The sequence below is a fragment of the Vicugna pacos genome, chromosome 11 (genome assembly GCF_048564905.1).
Source record: "Vicugna pacos chromosome 11, VicPac4, whole genome shotgun sequence".
In the NCBI taxonomy this organism is placed as follows: Eukaryota; Metazoa; Chordata; class Mammalia; order Artiodactyla; family Camelidae; genus Vicugna; species Vicugna pacos.
The window spans coordinates 6,977,172-6,999,979 of NC_132997.1; the positions used below are offsets into that span (position 1 = coordinate 6,977,172).

Genomic DNA, 22,808 nt, shown 5'->3' on the forward strand with positions numbered 1-22,808 from the left:
TGAGTAAAGCCCAAATATGTTACTCTAGCCATGGTTACCTGAAGCAAAGATTAAGACTCCTTTGGAAATGGGTTCTCATTTCCCAAGAAAATGCAGAGGGATGAGCCCTCATTTGGGTATGTACTTCAAGGGGGTTTGTGGATCCTCAAAGCCTCAGGACAAAAATCCCCAATGTTAGAGAAGCTGACTTTCAAAGAGGTGAATTTGGGGCACCATTTCTACTTGGAGAGCCTCATAGTGAGAAGCTGAACCCTGACCTTACTGTGTGAGGGGAACAATGAGAAGACACATCGCCTCTCTGCCCTTTGATTATAGGTAAGAAGTCTGCTGTGCCTCATCACCCCACTCCCAGGTGGGGGCCCAGGAGGCACAGCTGATAAGGAAATTTCCCATCCTACCCCAAGCTTTCATATTCTGACAATAAAATCCCATCACTGAAGACAATGTGTATAGGATTCCTTTCTGTGACCTTGAAAAGCACAACTAATACACCTGCCAAGATGTGAGGTGGGATGTCCCACTGTGGTTACTCAAATGCCTGCTGGAAAGCTGGCTTCTATCCTCCCTCCCTCTTTCCTGTAGCTTCACAGGAAAGATGGGATGATTCCACATGCCAGCCCTTATCCTGGAGACTGTCTTGATTGTTTGACTCTTTTTGTGGGCCTAGAAGAAAGTACTTTCTGGGCAGCTGAACTCTAAAATGAGTAATTTGGTAACTTGGAAAACAAACGCTAACAAATGTTGCCCAATGAAAGGCTGTGAGGGTGTGGAATTGCTCCTCAATTAGAACTTGGACAGAATCCTAGAATTTTCTAGCTGTCCTTCAGTGCACAGTGTTTTTGAAAAGGTATTAGTCAAGACGAGTCACAACCAAAGTCACCAGGTCACAGGAGATAGAAATATCTTTGAAGTCCATAAAGATCAGGCTTAAAGAGCATTCAGGGCACCATCACTCTTATCCTGGCTATGCACACACATTTACATTCCCAGGAGAACACCCACCCTCACATCCTAGCAAAGGCTGGTGTCATGTGTTATACTAAAATGGAGGAGTGAGGGCTGCTGAACATTTGGATCAATGTTCCAATCAGAAAGGAGACTCAATAAAAAAGCTTTAAAGAGAGTCTTATATGTCTGTGAGTCTGTTTCTGTTTTATAAATAAGTTCATTTATCTTTTTTTATATTCCACATATGAGTGATCATATGTATATTCATATATTACTGAAGCATTGTGCTGTATATTAGAAATTGACACAACATTGTAAACTGACCATACTTCAAATAAAAAAAGTAACAAAAAAGTCTTGAAGAAAATAGATAATCACTTTTCTAGAATGGATCATCTTAAGTCAGGGAATTAGACAAGATTCTGTCACTTCTCATTTCTGGAATGATGATTTTGAAGACATTTTCAAGAAGGCATTAAGGGAAGGTCAAGCCATTTTCTCAAATAGATAATAACAAAATATTTTGTCTTAGAAAAAGCATGTTATCTGAAAAGTGATATTAGATAACCTATAGCTTCTTAGGTAGAAAATTCTGAACACTCTGGAGTAGTTGCTTACCAGTAACCATAACAGCGGTAGTCACATGTGACAAGAAGCCCACCCCTTCATCAACTGAGCTCTCATCCCGTCTCTCCACATATCCCCCAACCTGATCCCATCTCTCACAGCCTCCCAGGAATCACAGCAAAATCTCCTGCATCTTCAAACACTTGGACCACTCTTTCTCTTTCCACATGGTTTTAATGAAAACCTGGCTCCCTCTGAGCACACCGTTTTTATGGGACCCTCAAGGGAATTGCTTTCTTTTCCACATATCTTGTACCACTAGACCCAGAGGTGGAGGAGGATGTCCTCCCAACCTCTTTGTCCCATTAACACATTGTATCTTCCTCTTCCACAAATGTCCTTCTTTGAAGTTCTGACATCAGACTCCTCCAGCAAATGGTACTAGTCTTTTTTTATGGTCATACATATTTCTTTAGGGTTACCCTCTCTCTCTCATTTATTGAAGATTTGCTCTCCAGGTTCACTGATTTTAATATCAATGTAAATTTTCCTCTGATACCCTGACCTCTCAGCTTACTAGCACCTTTTCTTCCACCTTATTTCAGCTACCCACTCTCATGAAGTACCTGGCTTTGTTGTTATCAATATCTGCATCCCATCATGATCTCAATTTCCAGCATTCTATTCTCTGATCAACCTCTTCCCCCGGGATCCCAACTTCCAAAACTCAGACACCACAAAATTCACAGTCCGCTGAACTACACACCTTTTCAATATTCCTCCCCCATTCTGCATCCTTGTTTCTCTCCTCACCTAGTTTATACACCTGCTCCAAACTTAAGAGTCATTCCTTTCCATTCTCCTCAACTCCCTCATCCCCCCTTTCTTCCTGTTGTGCTTACTTGGCATAACCCTGAACCCAGTTAAATCCAGTTCTCTACCTATTGTATGACTATACCTGTAGAGCTGAAGATGGTTAAAAAACACACAACCATCCTGGCCTGCCTCTCTTCAGATTTGTGAACTATGTCACACATGGATCCTTTCATGACACCTGGCTATCTCTTTACTTTCCTGTGGTCCATTCATTCCCATAACTTACTTGGAAGCCATGTACCAAACAGAACCAGGATGCAGAAGTTATTACTTCTGTTAGCCATATGGGCATCTGGGTAGGACTTCTGTCAACCAGAACCCCTGATCCAGTTGCATCCTACCCTGGCAAACTGGCCCAGGGCTCCAAATGCCCTCCTACTTACCCACGTATTCTCATGTTTTTATGTGTGCCATGACTTTAAAAGACTGTGGAAACTGTCTTAGATAGAAGTTCACACTTCCTTCTGCTTAAATCCCCAATATTTCCTTTCCAATCCTCATGTTCTTATGTCTATCTTACTATTTAATTAATAAAATTGAGTGATTCAAAAGAAAACTTTCATAATTTCCACACCCACATTTATCAATGTACTTTTTCTCTTGTTCCCATAAATAATGTCCATCCTCCTCACTAAAGATGATCCCTCCTCTTGTGTCCTAGGTCCCTTCACTCTCACTCAAGGTACTCTGGGACAGCTCTCAAATCTTCCTGCAGCTCCATCAACTCCCCCTCCCCTTAGCTGACTATTCCTATATCCAGTATAATGAAAAGATTTTCTTTTTCTCATCTTAAAAACAAAAGTCTTGACTTCCATTTCCCATCCACTTACAATCCATTCCTCTCCTTTCCTATAAGTAAAACTCATAAAAGTCTATACTCATTGTCTCCAATTTCTCTCTCCAGTCTCTTGAACCCCACTCAAATGCTCTTGTAGAAGTCACCAATAGCATTTGTAATGCTGCTTCCAGGGGTCAATTCTCACTCCTCATCTTAACTGACCTACAACATTTACTAAATTGATTACTTCCTTCTTCTTAAAACACATTCTGAACTTGGATTTAGACACTATTCTCTCTGAATTCTCCTTCCTCCTATAATTTCCATCTTCATCTCATTTCCATGGCCTCCAAAGTTAGATGGTCCTCAGTCCTTATTTTTTATATTCATTCAGAATTCAGACTCTAGGTCATCTAATCTGAAAGCATCCTCAAACTTTAAAGTCTCTTAAGATCACTGGGGGATCATGATAAAAAGTCCATACCCATTCAGTAGTTCTGGAGATAGTGAGATTCTGCAGCCCTAACAAGCTTCTAGGTAATGTTAATCCTGTAAGTAGCAAGGATCTAGGTTCACTCTAGTGGCATGAAACAATCTACATTTTGATGACTTTCATATAATCTAGACCTCTCTCCTGAACTTCAGACATATATTCAGCTGCCCACTTGCTATTCCACTTGGAGTTCTCAAATTTAACATGTCTAAAACATGTCCTGAATCCTGCCCATCCCTTACCACCCCCCCAACTAGCTTCTCTTTCAGTCTTCCCAGTCAATAACAATTTCATCCTCAAAACTTCTCAGACCAAAAATTTAGCATCATCCTTCAGTCCTCTCCTCCTTTCCCATCCTATATCCAATTTATTATCACAGTCTGTTGCTTCTGTCTTCTAGGTACATGCAGAATCCAACCACCTCTCAGCTACACCATTGTTATCACCTTGGTCCAAGCTGCTGTGGTCTCTCACTGGGCCTTTTGCAATAGACTCCTAACTGCCTTTACACCCTTAACTGTTCCAGTCTAGTCTCAACCCAGCAGCAGAGTGACCCTGCTAGAAAATAACACCCAGCACTTCACCTCTCACTCTAAACACTCCAGTGGTTTCCCTCATCACTTTGAGTGAAAACCAGTGTTCTTACAGAAGACCATATCATCTCCCCTTCTCCCCGCCCCCTAATTCTCATGATTCTATTTCCCTCTCTGATCTCAACACAGCACCTTATACTGTTCCTCCAAGTTATGGAGTATGATTTTGCCTTTGCTTTGGCGCCTCCATTTCCTCACACTTCAAGAGGCCCAGATGACTTACTTCCTCACTTCATTCAGGTCTCTGCTCAGCTGTTACATCAATGAGGACTTTTCTGACTATGCTATATAAAATGATCCCTCTAAATCTCTGCTTAAATTTTCTCCTTCATTGCTGTGTGCTATTTTACATAGTGTAACCAATTGTTTATTTTTGCCCCCACCCACTAGAATATAAGGCCCATCAGACAGAGGACTTTGCCTTTTTCACTGCTGCTGTATCCATAGCATCTAGGACACAGAGATGGCACCCAATAATTTTTTGAAATTCTGGTTAAGAATTCTTACTTGATGTTACCACCACTTTTTTTTCATGTTTCACAACTTTAATAGAACATTCTAACTATTCTGTGCAAATTGAAAACACTGTATTCAGTTATAAATATGCCATAAGTAAGGCTCAGCACTCTACAGGCCTGGCCATGGTGTAGGCACGGCATCCCTGCCTACCCGAGGCTACAGTCACACAGTTGGAAACCCACATGCCAACCAAGAACAGGTCGCTCCCAACCCAGGGCTTTTAAGACAAGGTGAATATGGGGCCAAGAAATGGGAGCTGCTGAGAAAGCAAGACATTTTCCCACTGAATGGGAAAGCTATATTCCCAGCCTGAGCCCCACCCCACAAATCCCAGGTCTGCCCACAACCCTCATCCTCAGAGACAAGTGTGGTCCATTTGTCACAAGGACTAGCTCACCATCAGCAGTTTCTTCCATGCAGGCCTCACCCGGTAAGAGACAGACCACCTCTGCCCACTCAGGGCACCAGGTCTCTACTCACAAACCTTGTTTTAGAAACTCTAAGGACAAGGGACAGCATGGATCCCAAGCCCTCACTGGCATGAAAGGGTAAATACATACGAGATGAGCAAGAGCTCGTGCCTCAGGGTCCGTACCACCACTTGTTAAATAAGTGCCTCTGAAGTAACCTTAGGGTTCAGGCGTCATGCTGCCACTTGTTCTCAGGTGACAAGTTTCAGTGTCCCTGGTCACTGCTGTGCTGCTCCCCCAGTCTCCTGAGCATCCTGGCTTTTAGGCACCTTGATAGCCCAACCCACCAGTCCAGTGGTTCTTAGCTGGCTGCACATTAAAATTACCTGTGGAGCATTTAAGCTGTCAATAACCTAATCATATTCTCCCAAGATTCTTCCTTAATTGTCTTGGGGTGGGGTCTTGCCTCAGTGTTTTCTCAAGTTCTCCAGATTTTCCTAATGTTCATCCAGGTTTCACAGCCCCCACTCTGATGATGATCACTCTCTTAGTTTAGGCTGCTACAGAAAAATGCCACCACCATGGATAATTTTTTCTCACATTTCTGGAAGCTGAAAGTCTGAGGTCAAGGTGCTGGCAGATCTGGTATCAGGTGAGAGCAGGCTTCCTGCTTCACACGCAGCCAGCTTCTTGTGGCATTCTCACAGAAGGAGCAAAGAGCATTCTGGGATCCCTCTTATAACTGCTCTGATTCCAGGCATGGGGTATCCACCCTCCTGACCTAATCACCTCCCAAAGACCCCACCTCCAATACTATCATATTGGGCTTAGAGTTTCAACATATGAATTTGGGAAGGACAAAATTGCGGTCCATAGCAATCATTTTGACCTCAAAATCATAGTCAAAGTCAGCGTGTTTTTTACACATTAATGTGAATGAATAAGAATCACCTGGAGGGTCTGTAAAAACAGTTTCCTGGACAAACTGCCAATGATTCTAATTCAATAGTTTGGGGAGAGAGGAACATAGGTTTCTAATTCTAACAAACCCATAGGTAATGCATGGTGCTGCGGGCATCAGGGCCACACTCGGAGAACTACTGGTCTAGTACTTTCAGGTTACTCTGTGTGTGGAGAACGTTCCAGTAGCCTTCCAGGGATTGGGTTTAGGAGCTTTCAGTGGGATGGGACTTTCTGCAACCTTGACCACACCCTCCAAGCACCCACATCTGGGGGCCACAGCAGCAGCAGCAACTCTCTGATTCTCCCTCCCCTCAGAATAAGCCCCAAATCTGATGGCAGGGCCAATTTTCCTTTTTTCTTTTTGTGGGGGAAGAGGGGGAGCTTGACTGTGAATTGTGCACTGATTTACTATTGATTTCAACTATTTATACAAGTATTTATTAAATTCCTATCATGCACAAGTACCAGCACCATGCTTGGCACTGGAGGATACAACAGTGTGTTCTTGCTACAGCCAAGTTAACCACCTGCCCCAAAGTCTTTTTCTGCATTTCTTCCAAGGATCAACAGGTAGCCTATGGGATTATCCCAGAGTTCTCCAGTTGGGAACGCAGATTAGGCTTCAACAGGAAGCTGGCTATGCCCTCACAGACCCCAGCAGCTTCTGAACAGTTTATCAAATGAGCTCCCCCTCTAAGAGACAAAAACTAGGTACTATCTTCCACACCAGACCCTAAAGGATGGCAGATAGAAACACAGTTCTTATGCAAATATTTTCCAGTCATTTGTAAGGATTTCCCCTGTCCTTTCCTTAATGAATAAATGTTTTAGTCCAACCTCTCCCAAAACACAGAGTGTAAGTGGCACAAGGAAACTGGGTTGCATGGCCAAACAAGCTGGGAAATAGTGCATATAATATTTCATACTTAGAGAGTCAAAAATGTACCTCTGTGTATGAAAAGCCATGAGAAGTCCTGCAGTAACTTGTGACATCCCACTAAACAGACTGAGAAACAACTGATACAGGTCAATCCAAGCCCTTTGTTAGTACACCTTTACAGGCTTTGGGTTATGTTAGACCGAATCACTTCAGCATTAACAAAGACTTAAAATCAACAACAGAGCCACAAGCCTGAATCTGGATAGTGCTGAAAATATGAGCTTTCTCTTGTTGTGAGCATCCTATTTTTCTGAAGAGATTTTCTGCTATTTGAGACTCAGTGGGAGGGCAGAGCGGGGCTTGGTAGCCTCTCTAGAGAGGAACACATAACTAGAAAGTGGTTCTTTCTTTGTGTGGTAAACTGTCAGGTGACTTCCCTCTGATTAAAAATGAGTCTAAAGGGCCTAAATCCCAAAATATATGAACAGCTCAGACAACTCAATAGCAAAAAATAAACAGCCCAATCAAAAATTGGGCAGAAGACCTAAATTGACATTTCTCCAAAGAAGACATACAGATGGTCAACAAGCGCATGAAAAGATGCTCCAGATCACTAGTTATCAGAAAAATGAAAATCAAAACTACCGTGAGGTATCACCTCACATTAGTCAGAAAGGCCATCATTCAAAAGTCCACAAATGACAAATGCTGGAGAGGGTGTGGAGAAAAGGGAGAGGGTATGGAGAAAAGGTGGGAATGTCATTTAGTGCAGACACTATGAAAAACAGTATGGAGGTTCTTTAAAAAAACAAAAAGAGTTACTATGTGATCCAGAAATACCACTCCTGAGCATATATCTGGAGGAAATTAATTCAAAATAATACATGCACCCCAATGTTCATAGCAGCACTATTTATAATAGCCAAGATATGAAAGCAACCTAAGTGTCCATAGACAGATGACTGAACATATATATATATATACACACACACACACACACACACACACACACAATGGACCACTATTTAACCATAAAAAAGAATGAAAGTAGTGCCATTTGCAGTAACTCAGATGGACCTAGAGATTATCATACTAAGTGAAGTAAGTCAAAGACAAATATCATATGATATCACTTATATGTGGAATCTAAAAATGATACAAATGTACTTATTTATAAAACAGAAATGGACTCACAGACACAGAAAACAAACTTACAGTTACCAAAAGGGGAAGAGGGAGAGAAATAAATTAAAAATTTGGGATTAGCAGATACAAACTACTATATGTAAAATAGACAAACAACAGGACCCAGTGTATAGCACAGGGAACTATATTCAATATCTTGTAATAACCTATAATGACGAAGAATATGTATATGTATAACTGAATCACTCTGCTGTATACCAGAAACTAACACAACATTGTAAAACAACTATACTTAAATTAAAAAAAAAAAAAAGAAATGAGTTTAAACTTTCTAACGGCTTAAAATCTAGGAATGAGATGTAATTTCTGGAAAGATCTGTAACCCCTGAGCATCACAACTCTCAGAACCTCTTTCACAGGGATGTGTGAGAAACAAAATGGGAACTATATATAAAAAGCACCTGGCACATATTCAGTGGGAAAAAAAAGAGTCACCTGGGAGGTGAAAGATCAGAATAACTGAAACCCACAAGAATCAGAAATAAGCTGGAGGGCAACTTCCAGGACAGGGAGGTGAGGAGCTCTGTGCACCTGATCCCCAGTGGAACAACCATTACTGCTCAAATTATCAAACAACCATGTAAAATCTCTGGAAATTGTACTAATGGCATACAGCAAATGGAGAAATATTATTCAAGAAAATATAGTAAGTCTTGGTAGAAACAGCAAAAGCCTATAGCAATTCAGCCATAACCTGCTCCCATTTTCCTTCCCTATCTTGTTATGATTGAAGCTCTACTCTGGTATGTTATGGCCAAGAGGGTGGAGAGGGGGTCCCTTTCCCCCCAGCTCAAGTCTAGGACTACAGTACCTCCTTGGGGGTGCAGGCCAATGGCATTTCTCATTCTCCCAGCTTGCAGTTTGGTGTCACAGAGGCTAAATGCCAAATGAGTGCAATGGAGCAGTCAGGGCCCCCCTCAGCCCTCATCTCAGTTCCGATTGCAGGGCAGAGGTTCATCTCAGGTGTAGCAGCCAAGAACACTTGGCCTCTGATCACCCTCATGCTAGCTCATTCACAGGGTGGAAGTTTTACACCAGGAGAGGAAAACCTGGAAGGCCAGAGTGTACTACCTTTACTCAATACCTTGCTATAAAGCTGGGATGTCCTTCAAGAGAAGTAGGAAATTGTATTTGCCCCCAACGCTGGAGCAATGGCCCAGAGACATTACCCAGATGGAGTCACATCATCGGAACGGAGAACTCTCCCCAAATGAAGTGACTTCATCTGGAACAGAGTGTGGGGCAAGCCTGAAGGTGCTCTCAGAAACCATGGAGATTCAGGTGGGAAGCAATTGAGAGCAGGCTGGTAGCTATTTTATACACAGTATATTCAATATCTCATAGTAACCTATAATGAAAAAGAATATGAAAATGGATATATGCATGTATATGCATGACTGGGACATTACGCTGTGCACCAGAAATTGACACTTTGTAACTGACTATACTTCAATTTAAAAAAAAAAAAGAAAAGAAAAAAGAAAGAAAGAAAAAAAAAAGAAAAAGAAAAAAGAAAGAAAGAAAAAAAAAAAAAAGCAGGCTGGTAGTGCCACAAGAACAAGCTAAACCATTAGGCCAGTGAGTTCACCAGAGAGGACCAGGAGGCAGCATAATCACAGAGAGGCACTACTCCAATTGACTTTAAAGCACAGTAATTTGCCTGCATCTCTCTGGTGGAATATACCCTAAAGATGAAGGAAACGAGGGAAAATGAAATCAAATATTTTTCAATGACTATAGTATGGGTGTAGTGTTGTACTATTATTCTGAAGTGGTGAGCAAGTGAATAATTACATACTATCCTAATTTTTATCACTGTTACTGTTTTTGAGAGCTGGGCTTCTTGGCAGGGGGAAAAGAATATGCAGATAGAAGACAGACAAAGGCAAGTAAAAGCCCTGTAGTCTCGAATTTGGATTGGAAGCAATAGTGTGACCTTTTGACATATTTTCTCTATAGTAGATATAGAAATAGGTATATATAGTAGATATAGAAATAGCAATATAGACATAAAAATAGGCATAAAATGCATTCCTTTGGTTGGTTAAAATCCACTATATAGTTTATCTATATCTGTCTCTTTGTTCAATTCACTGAAAAGACCAATCCAGTGACCAATGCAATAGCAAGGAGCAACTCTAGTGACCAGTTTGGTCTTCACATACCATTTCCCACTGAAAGGAATGAGGGGTCCTTAGAGAAGTGGTAACTTCCATCTCTGCAAGTAAGCTTAGAATACATACAAGTAAACAGAGGATATCTTATTCCAAAATTCAAAGAAATTATCAAAACATATTGGGGTATTTCAGAAGAACTCAGGAGCCAACTAGAAGCCTTGGGATCTAATGCCAGTTAATAGAAATTATGGGAGACAGAAATTTGTTAAACAACTCTATGGAGATGAAAATGGCAAAATCTAGGCTGGTAGAAACTGCAAAGCATAAACAACCCAGTTTCTTCAACAAGTAAATTGCATGGGGAAAAAAAGAAAAAGGAAAAGAAAAGAAAAGAAAAGGGAGGAAAACTCTATAAGGGACTTAGAGATCTATGAACCATTCACAATATGTGAACCTTAATTTGATCTTGATTTAAACAAATCGTGGGCAGTCCTTGCTTTATATTGTTCACAAATGAACAGATTTCTGTTGCCAGTTTAGTTAAATAACACCAGTCCTCCAGCAACGTGGTTCAAATCTCAGTTACCACAGTATATTAACTATGAGTAATTGCATAAAATGCAGATGTCACCACTAGGTCTTCAGCCCACAAATCACTATACAGCCATCCCTCACTATCCATGTGGGATCAGTTCCAGACCCCCCAGGGACACCTAGTAAAGGATATTCAAGTCCCTTATGTAAAATGGCTCAGTATAATGATCATAGTCAGTCCTCTGTATACACAGATTTTCCAACATGTTCGGGGACTAATCATGTCACTTCTTTCAAAGTCTGTTGGTGGTTGGTCAATGTGCAACTATTATTCAGGACACACAAAAACAGTAAAGTGTGTGGAGTGTGTGGTTGTGTAGCCTCTTGGTCTCTCAATGATAAACCTGCATGCCACTTTACAAAAACAGAAAATTGAAGGAAGAAATTGACCAACAAAGATGAAAATTCAGCAAAGAGACAAAAAGTGATATCGCTGAAAGTGAAATTCACACAGAATCTAGATGGAGTTATGAAAGAAACAGCTGACTGTGGGGATGTTGACCCTGCAGGCATTTAAGAGACTCTAGATCTGCAGCCAGAGGAAATCAGTGAAGGCAAACTTAGCAACACAAATGGGGAAAGCGGTTGTGGCAAAGAGACAAAGACACAAAGACTCCGAGAGGAAGTGACATCAGCAAAAATCTTTATGTTAAACAAACTCTTGGATACATTTCACAATATTGGAGGCACTAAGAATAAAATGTTGGAAGCGGATCCAAAGTTAGAAAGAAGTATGACAACTTTCCAAGACATACAAGAGATGGTGCCTTCATATTGTAAGTTACAGGACCCGAAGTTAAGCGAGCACTCTCAAACTATTCTTGATAGGTATTTTATAAAGAATTAAAATACTTAAAACACTTGATGTTCCTAATGTTTTAAATGTATTACTATGTACTAAATAAATACTAGTTTTACTAGATTTTTTCATTTTCTTATCTATTTATAACCAAAGTAGGAGTGTTTTTAATGTTTAATAGTTTAATATTTGCAAATATCATAGATCAATTACAATTTTACCATTAATTATGTAAATTATTTTTGCATGGTCACTTTACAGACCTACACTACAGTGCAAAGTGAAGACTACCTGTATTTGAAGAAAAAAATGAAACAATGATATTTGTACATTGAGTGGATAGTTGAAGATACTAAGGACTTTTATTTTTTAGTTGTTGTAGTGGCATGGTGGATATGTTTAAAAAAAAAAAAGATGACAGAGAAAGTCCTTACCTTTTAGAGATACATACAGTTAAAGTTATATGATAGTTAGAATTTGCTGAAAATAATGTAGGAGGGAAGTGCAAGGCAGTATTGGTGAAATAAAATTGGCCATGAATTGGTACCTACTGAAGCTCAGTGACAGGGATATGCAGTTTATTTTATGTCTACTTTTGTATATATTTCAAATTTCCAAGAAGTTTTTTAGATGCTAATTGACCAGAAAAAATGTAAAAATATCATCATTCAATCTTTAATTGCAATGTTTAATTTTACTTTGTGGCTCCCTGGCCACAGAAGAGCCAGGCAACATTGCCAGGTTCAAGGGCAAACGCCTGGTGTGGGCTCTCAAGTAGGAAGGGAGCTAAGTCTGTTCAAGGACACTTGAGTTCTTGCTTTGCCTTCACAGGACACTGGAGCATGTGACATAAATGGGAGATAGGAAGGAATAAAAATAAAGATTTCTTCCCCACAAGAGCATTGTCTATGATCACACATTTGTTTACACAACTTTTGTTTAACCCCTGGTATTGGCTGCCAGTGAAGAGGCAGGGAGAAGAAAGATGGTTGTTTTGAAAATTGTCTTGTTTTTAGAAGCTTATTGAGCTCTGACAAAAACAATGGTTGAACAATCAAGTGTGGCCAAAGACTCTTTTTTGAACACTTAATCCAATTTAATTTCCAGCTTTATTGAGATATAATTGACAAAGAGCACTGTGTAAATTTAAGGTGTACAATGTGTTGATGATTAACCACAGTAGCATTAGCTAACACCTCAATCATATCACATAATTGCCATTTCTCTTTTGTAGGTGAGAACACATAAAATTTACTCTCTTAGCAACTATCAAGTATGTAACACAATATTCATTAACTATAACCACCATGCTGACATTAGATTCCCCTGAACTTATTCATTTTGTGACTGAAAATTTGTATCCTTTGACTAACATCTCCCCATTCCTTCCAGCCCCTGGCCATTGGTTACCACCATTCTACTCCCTGTATTGATTTATTTTACTAAAACAGAGAAAGCCTATTTCTTTATATTATACATTTTTGTAAATTACAATTTTAATGTCATAGGAGTTAATTGCAAGATAGATTTCTGCTATTTATTTTTAGCATCTGTGCCAACACTTGTCAATCAAAATATAATTCGGTCTTAGTTCCCTTTATCTGTACATCTGTCATTGCTGTTAAAGACGTTTCCTTCTATTACTCCATAAGTGTCAAAGGTGAAGGAGGAAGAACATAGCTAAAGAGTTGCTTATACACCAAAATTGTTCAGGCTTAATTTTCAATATTCACAATGGCTTCAGGAGAAAATATCTTTGGAGATTCATTTAAGTTGTTGGGTGAGTCTGTGCACATTTCAGTAACTGGCATATATGTTTTTTGGAAAAAAATCAGTTATCCTAACAGTAGAACCAAACCTCTATAAGGGAGCACTATTTGAGAGTCAATCTGTACTTTTTGTACAAATCTCATACTTTGATGAATGGAAGATGTAAACTGGGTCAACTTTTGATCCAAGTAACCATTTAGCATTATTGCTGCATGAATTCATTTTACTACATGAAAGTAAAGGCCAGCTTTAGCATATTCACTTAAAAGTTTCTGACCACCTTTCCCAATGCACTGTATCATTTTATAGTTAGAAAAACTGAGTTGTTAAAAAGCAAATGAATGTTCCCACCACAGTGAAATAAAGATAAACCCTAAACTTCTGCCAAGAAGTCTCCCTTATCTGAGAAATACATAGATACTGATTCCCCAGTTTCCTGTCCACTGACAGAAAGTGACTCTGGTCTCTGGTTTTACAGATAGGGAACAGCTAATAATTCACAACCTATTGATTTGGAGTTCTCATGCCCCATGCCTCTGTCTTGGATTTATGTTTCTCTCACTGTATCTTTTAATAGCAAATTGTGATTATCTGCACCTGCTTTAACAGTCAAACAGGTTTTTCTATTGAGCTTTATAAACCTCATTCTAAATTGTTTTCCACATAGTATTTGAGGTTCTTTCTTTAGCAAACTACTAAAATATTTACACTGGGGGTTTTACTAGCCTTTCACTCTAATACACTGTAATTTCCCAAACCTGGAAGGTCCCCAGTAACTGGAAGGAAATGTACTTGTTTTGAGCTTTAGCTTTTTTTTTCTTATAAAGAGGAAGACGAAAGTGAAAAGGCTGAGAAATAAATGAAAAAAGTATGAGTCAGACGCAAGTGGATGTAGACTGAGACAAAACTCAAAACTCCAGCTTTACATAGAGAAAACAAGTAGATAAAAGTTTGTGGCCAAAATAATTTATTTTAAAAAATGAAAAAAAAAGAGGGGAAAAAATCTGATATAAGAAAAAGTCAGGGGTTAGGATAAGCAGTGGTGCTTAGGTGAACAGCATTGACTTTTCCTTTCTTGTTTCTGTGTTTTTCTTCTTAAAGTGGGTTGTTAGAATTAGGGCTTCTTTTGTCACATTGAGTTTACATTTGACTCCTTCCAATTTGCAAAGTTTTGTTTGTTTGGCTTGTGTTTATTCAAAATGAATTAGACTTCTACTTTCAGATCCAATATGTAAAGAACTCAGAAGTCACCACTCAAACCTAACAATAACTAAAAAGTTGAGCAAATTGAAAAATCAACAAATCTTCTTAGATCTTTCAGAGAAGTAAGTCATAGGCCAAACTGCTACTCTCCCTCCAAAATTGGAGACATAAAGGGGGGTACAAAAATCACAACTTACCTGAGTAGAAACAACCAAGCAGAAACTTCCTTAGGAATCAATGCTGGGGTAGTGTAATTGGCAAGTTTCTAGAGACTCAATGTGGACCAGCCTGAGAGATGAAAACTCCAAAGGGACTCGGTCATCAGGGGAGAGGGACCCACACTTTGATGAGTTTGTAGCTCCAGGAGCTCTAACAGGTTCTCACAGTAAAAATGAGTGAAAATTCCCATCTGCTTCCAGCAGGAGGAGGAGAAAGGAAACCATTTTGAGAAATACCAGAGCATTCTATTTTTCTTACCAAGGCCTAACCTCAGGAGAAACTGTTTTACCAGAGCCTAACCTACCTGGAGAAGGGAAATGTCCAACTCCAACCCCTTCTACCACCCTGCTCCACTTAAGAGGGGGGGAAGTTCTGAGAAGAACTGGTGAGGTTCCAGGGGCACAGGTAAGACCTAATCATAGGTCTACAGAATACTCACCTCCTCCAACACCTTACTACTATGTAACTAATGGCCTATTTCCCACAGTTCCTTTTTCCTAGTACATCATGCTTGGCTTTCAAACAAAACAATCACAAGGCATACAAAAAAGGTAAGAAACAGTTTAAAGAGACTGAACAAGTATCAGAACTGGAGTCAGATAGGCCAGGAATTATCAGGCCAGGAATGCATATAAACTATGGTTAATATCCTAAGGGGTCTAATTGAAAAAAGTAGAAAGCTACAAGCACAGAGAGATGGAAACTCTAATAAAGCATCAAAAAGAAGTGCAGAGATCAAAAACAATGTAACAGAAATGAAGAATGCATTTGATGGGCTCATTAGTAGGCTAAATATGGCTGGGAAAAGAATCACTGAGCTTCAGGATATGACAATAGAAACCTCCCAACTGAAAAGCACAGGGGAAAAAAGCCTAAATATTCACGAACTGTGGGACAACTACATAACATGTAATACATCTGTAATAGGAATATCAGAAGAAGAAAGAGAAAGAAAAAAAAGAAATGTTTAAAGCAATAGTGACTGAGAATTATTCTCCCAAATGAATGTCAGACACTAACCCACAGATCCAGGAAGCTCAATGAACACTAAGCAGGACAAACAACACCCCCCCCAAAGTCCATACATAGGCATTATATTTAAACTGCAGAAAATCAAACATAAAAAAAAAATTGAAAAAAGAGAAAAAAACACCTTACTTATAAGAAGAAAGGATAAAAAATATATCTGACTACTCCTCAGAAACCATGCAAGAAGAGTAGAGTGAAATATTTAAAGTACTGAGAGATAAACCCACCAACCTAGAATTCAACACTCTGAAAAATTATCCTATAAAAAAGGGAGAAATATAGTCAGAAACAAAAATAGAGGAAATTTGTTGCCAGTAGATCTACCTTGAAAGAAATGTTAGAAGAAGTTTTTCAACAAGAAAAAAAATTATATAGGTGAGAAGCTCAGACCTATAGGAAAAAAGAAGAGCATTAGAGAATGAGTAAGTCAAGGTAAAATAAAAACCTTTATTTTTCTTATTGTTAATTGAGCTAAAAGAGTAGAGCTTGTTCACTAAATAATAGTAACATATTTGATTACATGTCGCATGCATAATAAAAATGCTTACATATATATAAGATGAATGATACAAGACACAGGAGTGAGGTATTAAGAATACTTTGTTATTATAAAGTACTTGTACTACCCTTGCAGTGCTAGAGTGTTATTTGAAGGGGATTCAGATTAGTTGTAAATGTATATTGCCAACTCTAGGGCAACCACTAAAAAATAGTTTGGAAAAAAAAGTATACTTGACATGCTAACAAGGGAAAAGAGTGGAATCATATAATTCTCAATTAAACCTACACAAAGGAGACAAAATGATTAAGACAAAAACAGGAACAAAGAACAGGGTGGTGAATAGAAAACATTACATATACAGCAGATACTAATTGAACTACATCAGTAATCCTTTAAATTTTAATGGTCTAAGCACTAATCAAAAGACAGAGATTGTCAGAGTGAATAAAACAATGAGACCCAACTATATATTTTACCTGCAAGAAACCCACGTTAAATGTAAAGACATATATAGGTTAAAAATAGAAGTATAAAGTACAATATACCATGCTAACATTAATCAAAAGAAATGGGAATACTAATATTAATTTCTGACAGGGTCAACTTCAGAGCAAAGAAAATTTTTAGAGATAAAGAGGGGCATTGCATAATTATAAAGCAGTCAATACTCCAAGTAGCCATAGCAATTCTTATTGTGGATGTGCCTAACAAAGGAAGTACATGTACGCACACATTACATGAAGCAAAAATGGGCAGAACTGCAAGGAGAAACTGCAATAGATGGATCCACCGTTACAGATGGAGACTCTAATACCCCTTTAATTAGAAATGACAGATTCAACAGGCAGAAAATCAGCAAGGACATAGTTGAACTCAACAGCACCATTAACAAACTGAGTATGTGACATCTATGGACTTCATCCAACAACAGCAAAATACACACTCTTCTCAACCTTGCATGGAACATTCACCAAGATAGATCACTTTCTGGGCCATAAAACACTTTAACAAATTTAAAAGAACAGAAATCACATAATGTCTGTTCTCAGAGTGCAGTGCAATTAAACAATAAAGCAATGACAGACAGATAGCCAGAAAATCTCAGAAGATCTGGATATTAAACATTACATTTCTAAATAACATGAGTCAAAGAAGAAAGCTCAACATAAATTTTAAAAAATATTCTGAACTAAATGGACACAAAAAGCAACTTATCAAAATGAGTGGCATGCAGCAAAAGTAGTGCTTAGATGGAAATCTACAGCATTGAATGGACATAGGGAGAAAAGAAAGATCTAAACTCAATTATCTAAGCTTCTAACTTAGAAATGAAAAAAAGAAGAGCCTATTAAATCCAAATTAGGTGGAAGAAAAGAAATAATAAAATTTAAGCAGTCATTAATGAAATTTAAAATAGGAGATCAATAGAGAAAATAAATAAAATTAAAACCTTATTCTTTGAAAAGATCAACAAAATAGATAAGCCTCTAACTAGGCTAAGAAAATAAAACACATACATTACTAATACCAGAAATGGAACAGGGAGGATCACCATTGATCCCATGGATATTAAAAGGATAATAAAGGATAATATGAAAAACTCTATTCCCATACATTTGATAACGTAGATGAGATGGACCCATTCCTTGAAAGACACAATCTGCTAAAACTCAGACAAAAAGAAGCAGATAATTTGAATAGACTTTTAAAAGAAATTGAAACAATAATTAATAACTTTCTGAAACAGAAAGTACCAGACCCACATGGGTTCACTGGTGAATTCCACCAAACATTTAAGGAAAATTTTTACCAGTTTCTGCAACCTCTTGCAAAAAACAGACACAGAAAAGATATTCTAACTCATTCTTTGAATCCAGCATTACCTTAATACTAAAACTGACAAAGGCATTACAAGAAAACAAAAGACCAATATCTCTCAGGAACATAGAAGCAAAATGCTCAACAAAATATTAGCAAGTCAAATCCAATAATATATAAGAAGAATTACACACCATAACCAAGTGGGATTTATCCTTGTTATACCAGGCTGGGTTTAGAATTTGAAAATCAGTTAATGTGATTCATCACAATGACAGGCTAAATAAGAAAAATCACATGATCATATCAATATACACAAAAAGAGCACTTGACAAAATCCAATACCAATTCCTGATAATATCTCTCAGCAAAGTAGTCTACATAAACCTTCCAGCTAACATACTTAATGGTGCAAAATTTGAAGCTTTCCCACTAAGATCAAGAACAAGGCAAGGATATACCCTCTCACCACTGCTCTCAGCATCCTATTGGGAATTTTACCAATTCAACAAGAAGCAAAAACAAAAGGCATGTGAATCATGAAGGAAAAAATTAAAACTGTTTTTGCTCATAGGTAACATAATCATATACGTAGAAAATCCAAAAGAATTAAAAAACCTTAATGCAAATAAGTGATTATAGAAAGGATGTAATATACATGGCAAATATTTAAAAAAGCCATCACTTTCCTATTTCCAGTCATAAACAAGTGTAATTTGAAACTAAAAACACGTTTACATTAGCATCCTCCCCAAAATGAAATACTTAGGTATAAATCTAACAAAATATACACAAGACCTACATGAGGAAAAGTATAAAAGTCTGATGAATGAAATAAAAAAGAACTAAATAAATAAATTATTTCACGTTCATGGGCAGGAAGACTCAATATTTTCAAGATACTGGTTCTTCCTAAGTTGCCCTATAGATTCAGCACAATCCCCGTCAAAACCCCAACAGGTTATTTCCTAGATATCCACAAGCTGATCTAAAAGTTTATATGGAGATAATAAAGACTCAGAGTCCCAACTCAATAATGAAGGGGAAGAAAAAGTACAAGAACTGAACAACTTAACTTCAAGATCTCCTATAAAACTTTAAGAGACTATAGTATTGGCAACAAATATACAATTAGTTCAATGAAACAGATTAGCGAGTCCAGAAAAAGACCCACATAAATATAGTAAACTTATCCATGACAATGAGGAAAAGCAATACAATGGAGAAAAGTAGTCTTTTCAACAAAGAGTGCTGGAACACCTGGCTATCATCATGCCAAAAATTTATCTAGATACTGACCTTACGCTTTTCACAAAAACTGACTAAAAATGGATCGTAGACCTAAATATAAAATACAGAACTATAAAACTTGTAGAAGATAACATACAAAACATAGATGAACTTGGGCATGGCAATAACTTTTTATATACGACACCAAAGGCAAGATTCATGAGAAAAAAATTGATAAGCTGGATTTCATTAAACTTAAAACTTCTACACTGCAAAAGACAATGTCAACAGAATAAAACAAGCCAAAGACTAGGAGAAAATATTTGCAAATGACACAAATCTGACAAAGGACTGTTATCCAAAACATACAAAGAAATCTTAAAACTCACCGTTAAGGAAATGAACAACCCAATCCAAAAAATGTGCAAAAAACTGAACAGAGGTCCCACCATATAAGATACACAGCTGGCAAATAAGCATATGAAAAATGTAAAACATAATCTGTCATCAGGGAAATACAAATTAAAACAGAAATGAGATACCACTACACACCAATTAGAATGATCAAATTCCCAAACACTGACAATACCAAATGCTGGTGAGGATTCAGGGAAGTAAGAATTCTCATTCATTGCTGGTGGGAATGCAAAATGGTAGAGGGTTTGAAGATTTCTTACAAAATTAAACATATTCTTACGACAAAATCCTTGGTATTTACCCAAAGGAGATGAAAACTTACATCCACATCAAAAGTTGCACAGATGCGTTTATTCATAATTACCAAAAGTTGGACACAACAAAGATGTCCTTCAGTAGGTTAATGGATAAATAAATGGTGGTACATCCAGACAATGGAATATTATTCTGTACTAAATGATATATCAAACCATGTAAAGACAGTTTTCACATCGTAAGGAGGAAACAAATGCAAGTTACTAAGTAAAAGAGGTCAACCAGAAAAGGCTACCTACTGTATGATTCCAACTATATGACATTCCAAAAAAGACAAAACCATGGAAACAGTAGAAAGATCAGTGGTTCCAGGGGCTAGGAAAGAAGAAGGGATGAATAACGGTTCACCAAGAATGAGACTTAATGTAAACATTGGATTTTAGGTGCTAATGTTGTGTTCATCATTGATGCGGGGCAGTAGGTCTCAGTGGGAGTCACTCACCGGGGTAGGTCTCCTGCTCAGCACAGCCAAGGTGGGTCCTCATCGACTTCTATCCCCAGAGCACTGAGTCTGCTTTCGCCTGGGGCGCTTTGCTACAATCCCGTGTATCCTAAAGTGTCAGAAGAAAGAACAGTGATGATAAGAACTGTGGGAGAGGGACAGGTTTTGATTCCAATTACCTGCTCCTCTACCTACAACGGCTTTCCCTGGATTGCATTATAAGGAACGCTCAGCAACCTGGGAGCAGTCTACACCTTGGACTTGAGCATATTACAGGTCTCTAGCCCAGCACTTGGCCAAGAAGATGGACGTGTACTGCTGAGTGAATAGAGTTGGGAGGGAAGATAGGACGGGTTAGGGGAATGTATTTGAAATGGGGACTCTCCTGGAGCTTTCCTGACAGGAAGTCATCAAACCTAGGCACCTTCCTCCCCTGCCAGGCCCTTTACTCCTGAAGACCTTCCCACAGAGCCCCTCAGCCAGGACCCACATGATCCCAGGGCTCTCCCACATCACATCGCAGCATCTGCTCTCACTTCTGTTCTCATTTTGGCCCCCTTGACTCTCCTACTGTGTGGCTCTGCACTCTAGGTCTCAGGGGACACCTCTGACTCCCTCAGGGATCCAAAGTCAGAATATTAGATCCTACGGACCTGAAGTTTCACGATGGGACTGAATTTATGAATCAGTCACCACATGGAGAAATACCGCTCTGCATGACTGTCATAATGCGGGGGGGGGGGGGGTTCTCTTGAACAATCCATGTTAAATCGATGGCATAAAAGAAGCATGTTTTTCTTGCAATGAGCATCCCTACTAAATTTAGCCATTTCTCTGATGAGGCTCTAAAAGACCTGACGCATTACATGAGGAACGGAGTGAAGTGATATTGTGCTATAACGCAGTATATAATGCTGTGATACTTCTAAAAATTGTTATTATCCAGTTGGGCTAGGGTAATTGAAAAAAAAATAACCTTGTGTGAATATGACCCTTGAAATTTCTCATGTTTCCAGGAAATTCAGAAGATGGTGGTGAACTCACCCATTTCTTTCTCGGCATTCGTTGAGATGGTCCTGTGTTTTCTCCTCACACTGTTAATGGAATGGAGTACAGTCATGCATTTTTCTAAGGTGAAGCCATCCTGCATTCCAGGAATCAATCCCACTTGCTCATGGTGTGCAGTTCTTCTTACACAGATGGGTACGAATGACTAGTTTATAGATTGTTTTCTGCCCTTTCTACCTCAGCTCAGGCTTCCTGAGCCCTGGTAGGGTGGCCGGTGATGGCCAGGACACAACACTGAACCACAGAGGGTTTTGCTTTCTCATTAGTCATGATAATTGTTCTTAGTAACCCCTGATGCTTGATTTACACAGTCATGACTGTCAGACAGACCTGCACTCACCCATTCCCCCCCCCACCCCGTGTCTCACTCTCCACTCGATCCTTCTGGGATTCATTCACTTCTTTTTTCAACCCACCCGTTCTCACTCTCAGTGACAGCCTGACAGCGGCAAACTCTCTGAGTCTCTTGGATCTGAACACAATGATATTTTGCTTTTACTCCTGAGTCATGGCTTAGAAGGAAAACTAGATGGACATTCCTGTGATGTGTCCCTTCGCATCTGAGATGTCATTCTGAAGTCTTGAAGTCAGTGGCAGCCTGGCCTCGCACAAAGTAGGCTCACTTGGACCGCCGGGCCCTGGCTGGTCTGAGAAGCATCCGTGCAGATGGGGCACTGCCCTTGGAGGGGCATCAGCAGGGCCCTCGCGGGTCAGGAGGCAGGGGAGGGGAAAAGTGGGCAAGAGCCTCTCCTGTGGTTTCCATGGGGATCAACAGGGAGGCAGGACTAGCAGGTGGGAGGACTCAAGCATCTCTGGGTGGAGGGGCTGTCCCTACTTGTCTGTCCCCGCCCTGGCTGTGCTCACTGGCATCTTCTACTGTCTCTAGGAACTGACTAGCCCTGGGAGGGGCAGCCCCTCCAGGCTCAGTGGGACCCAGGTGTCAAAGTGTCAGAAAACAGACAATAAAAAACGGCTAGCATACATGTCCAAACCACAGGCCTCCGTTTCCACATCCGTGGAGGGCGGGATTGGCCTCAGTGGCCCTCCAAGGC

The 22,808-nt window shown here is 39.2% G+C and overlaps 1 long non-coding RNA gene across 8 annotated transcripts in view; it reads right to left on the reverse strand.

Annotated features, from left to right (window-relative positions):
- The window catches only part of LOC140699618 (uncharacterized), a 47,042-nt gene that overhangs the window by 20,438 nt on the left and 3,796 nt on the right, over positions 1 to 22,808 (reverse strand). For 6 of the 8 annotated variants that reach the window (XR_012077835.1, XR_012077837.1, XR_012077838.1 and 3 more), the window contains exons 1-2: positions 21,733 to 22,028; positions 20,689 to 20,797 (exon numbers count right to left, since the gene is read on the reverse strand). This is a non-coding gene — a long non-coding RNA (uncharacterized lncRNA). Of the gene's footprint in view, positions 1 to 20,688; positions 20,798 to 21,732; positions 22,029 to 22,808 lie in introns of those variants that run through there. The other 2 variants (XR_012077832.1, XR_012077836.1) reach the window with 1 other exon arrangement.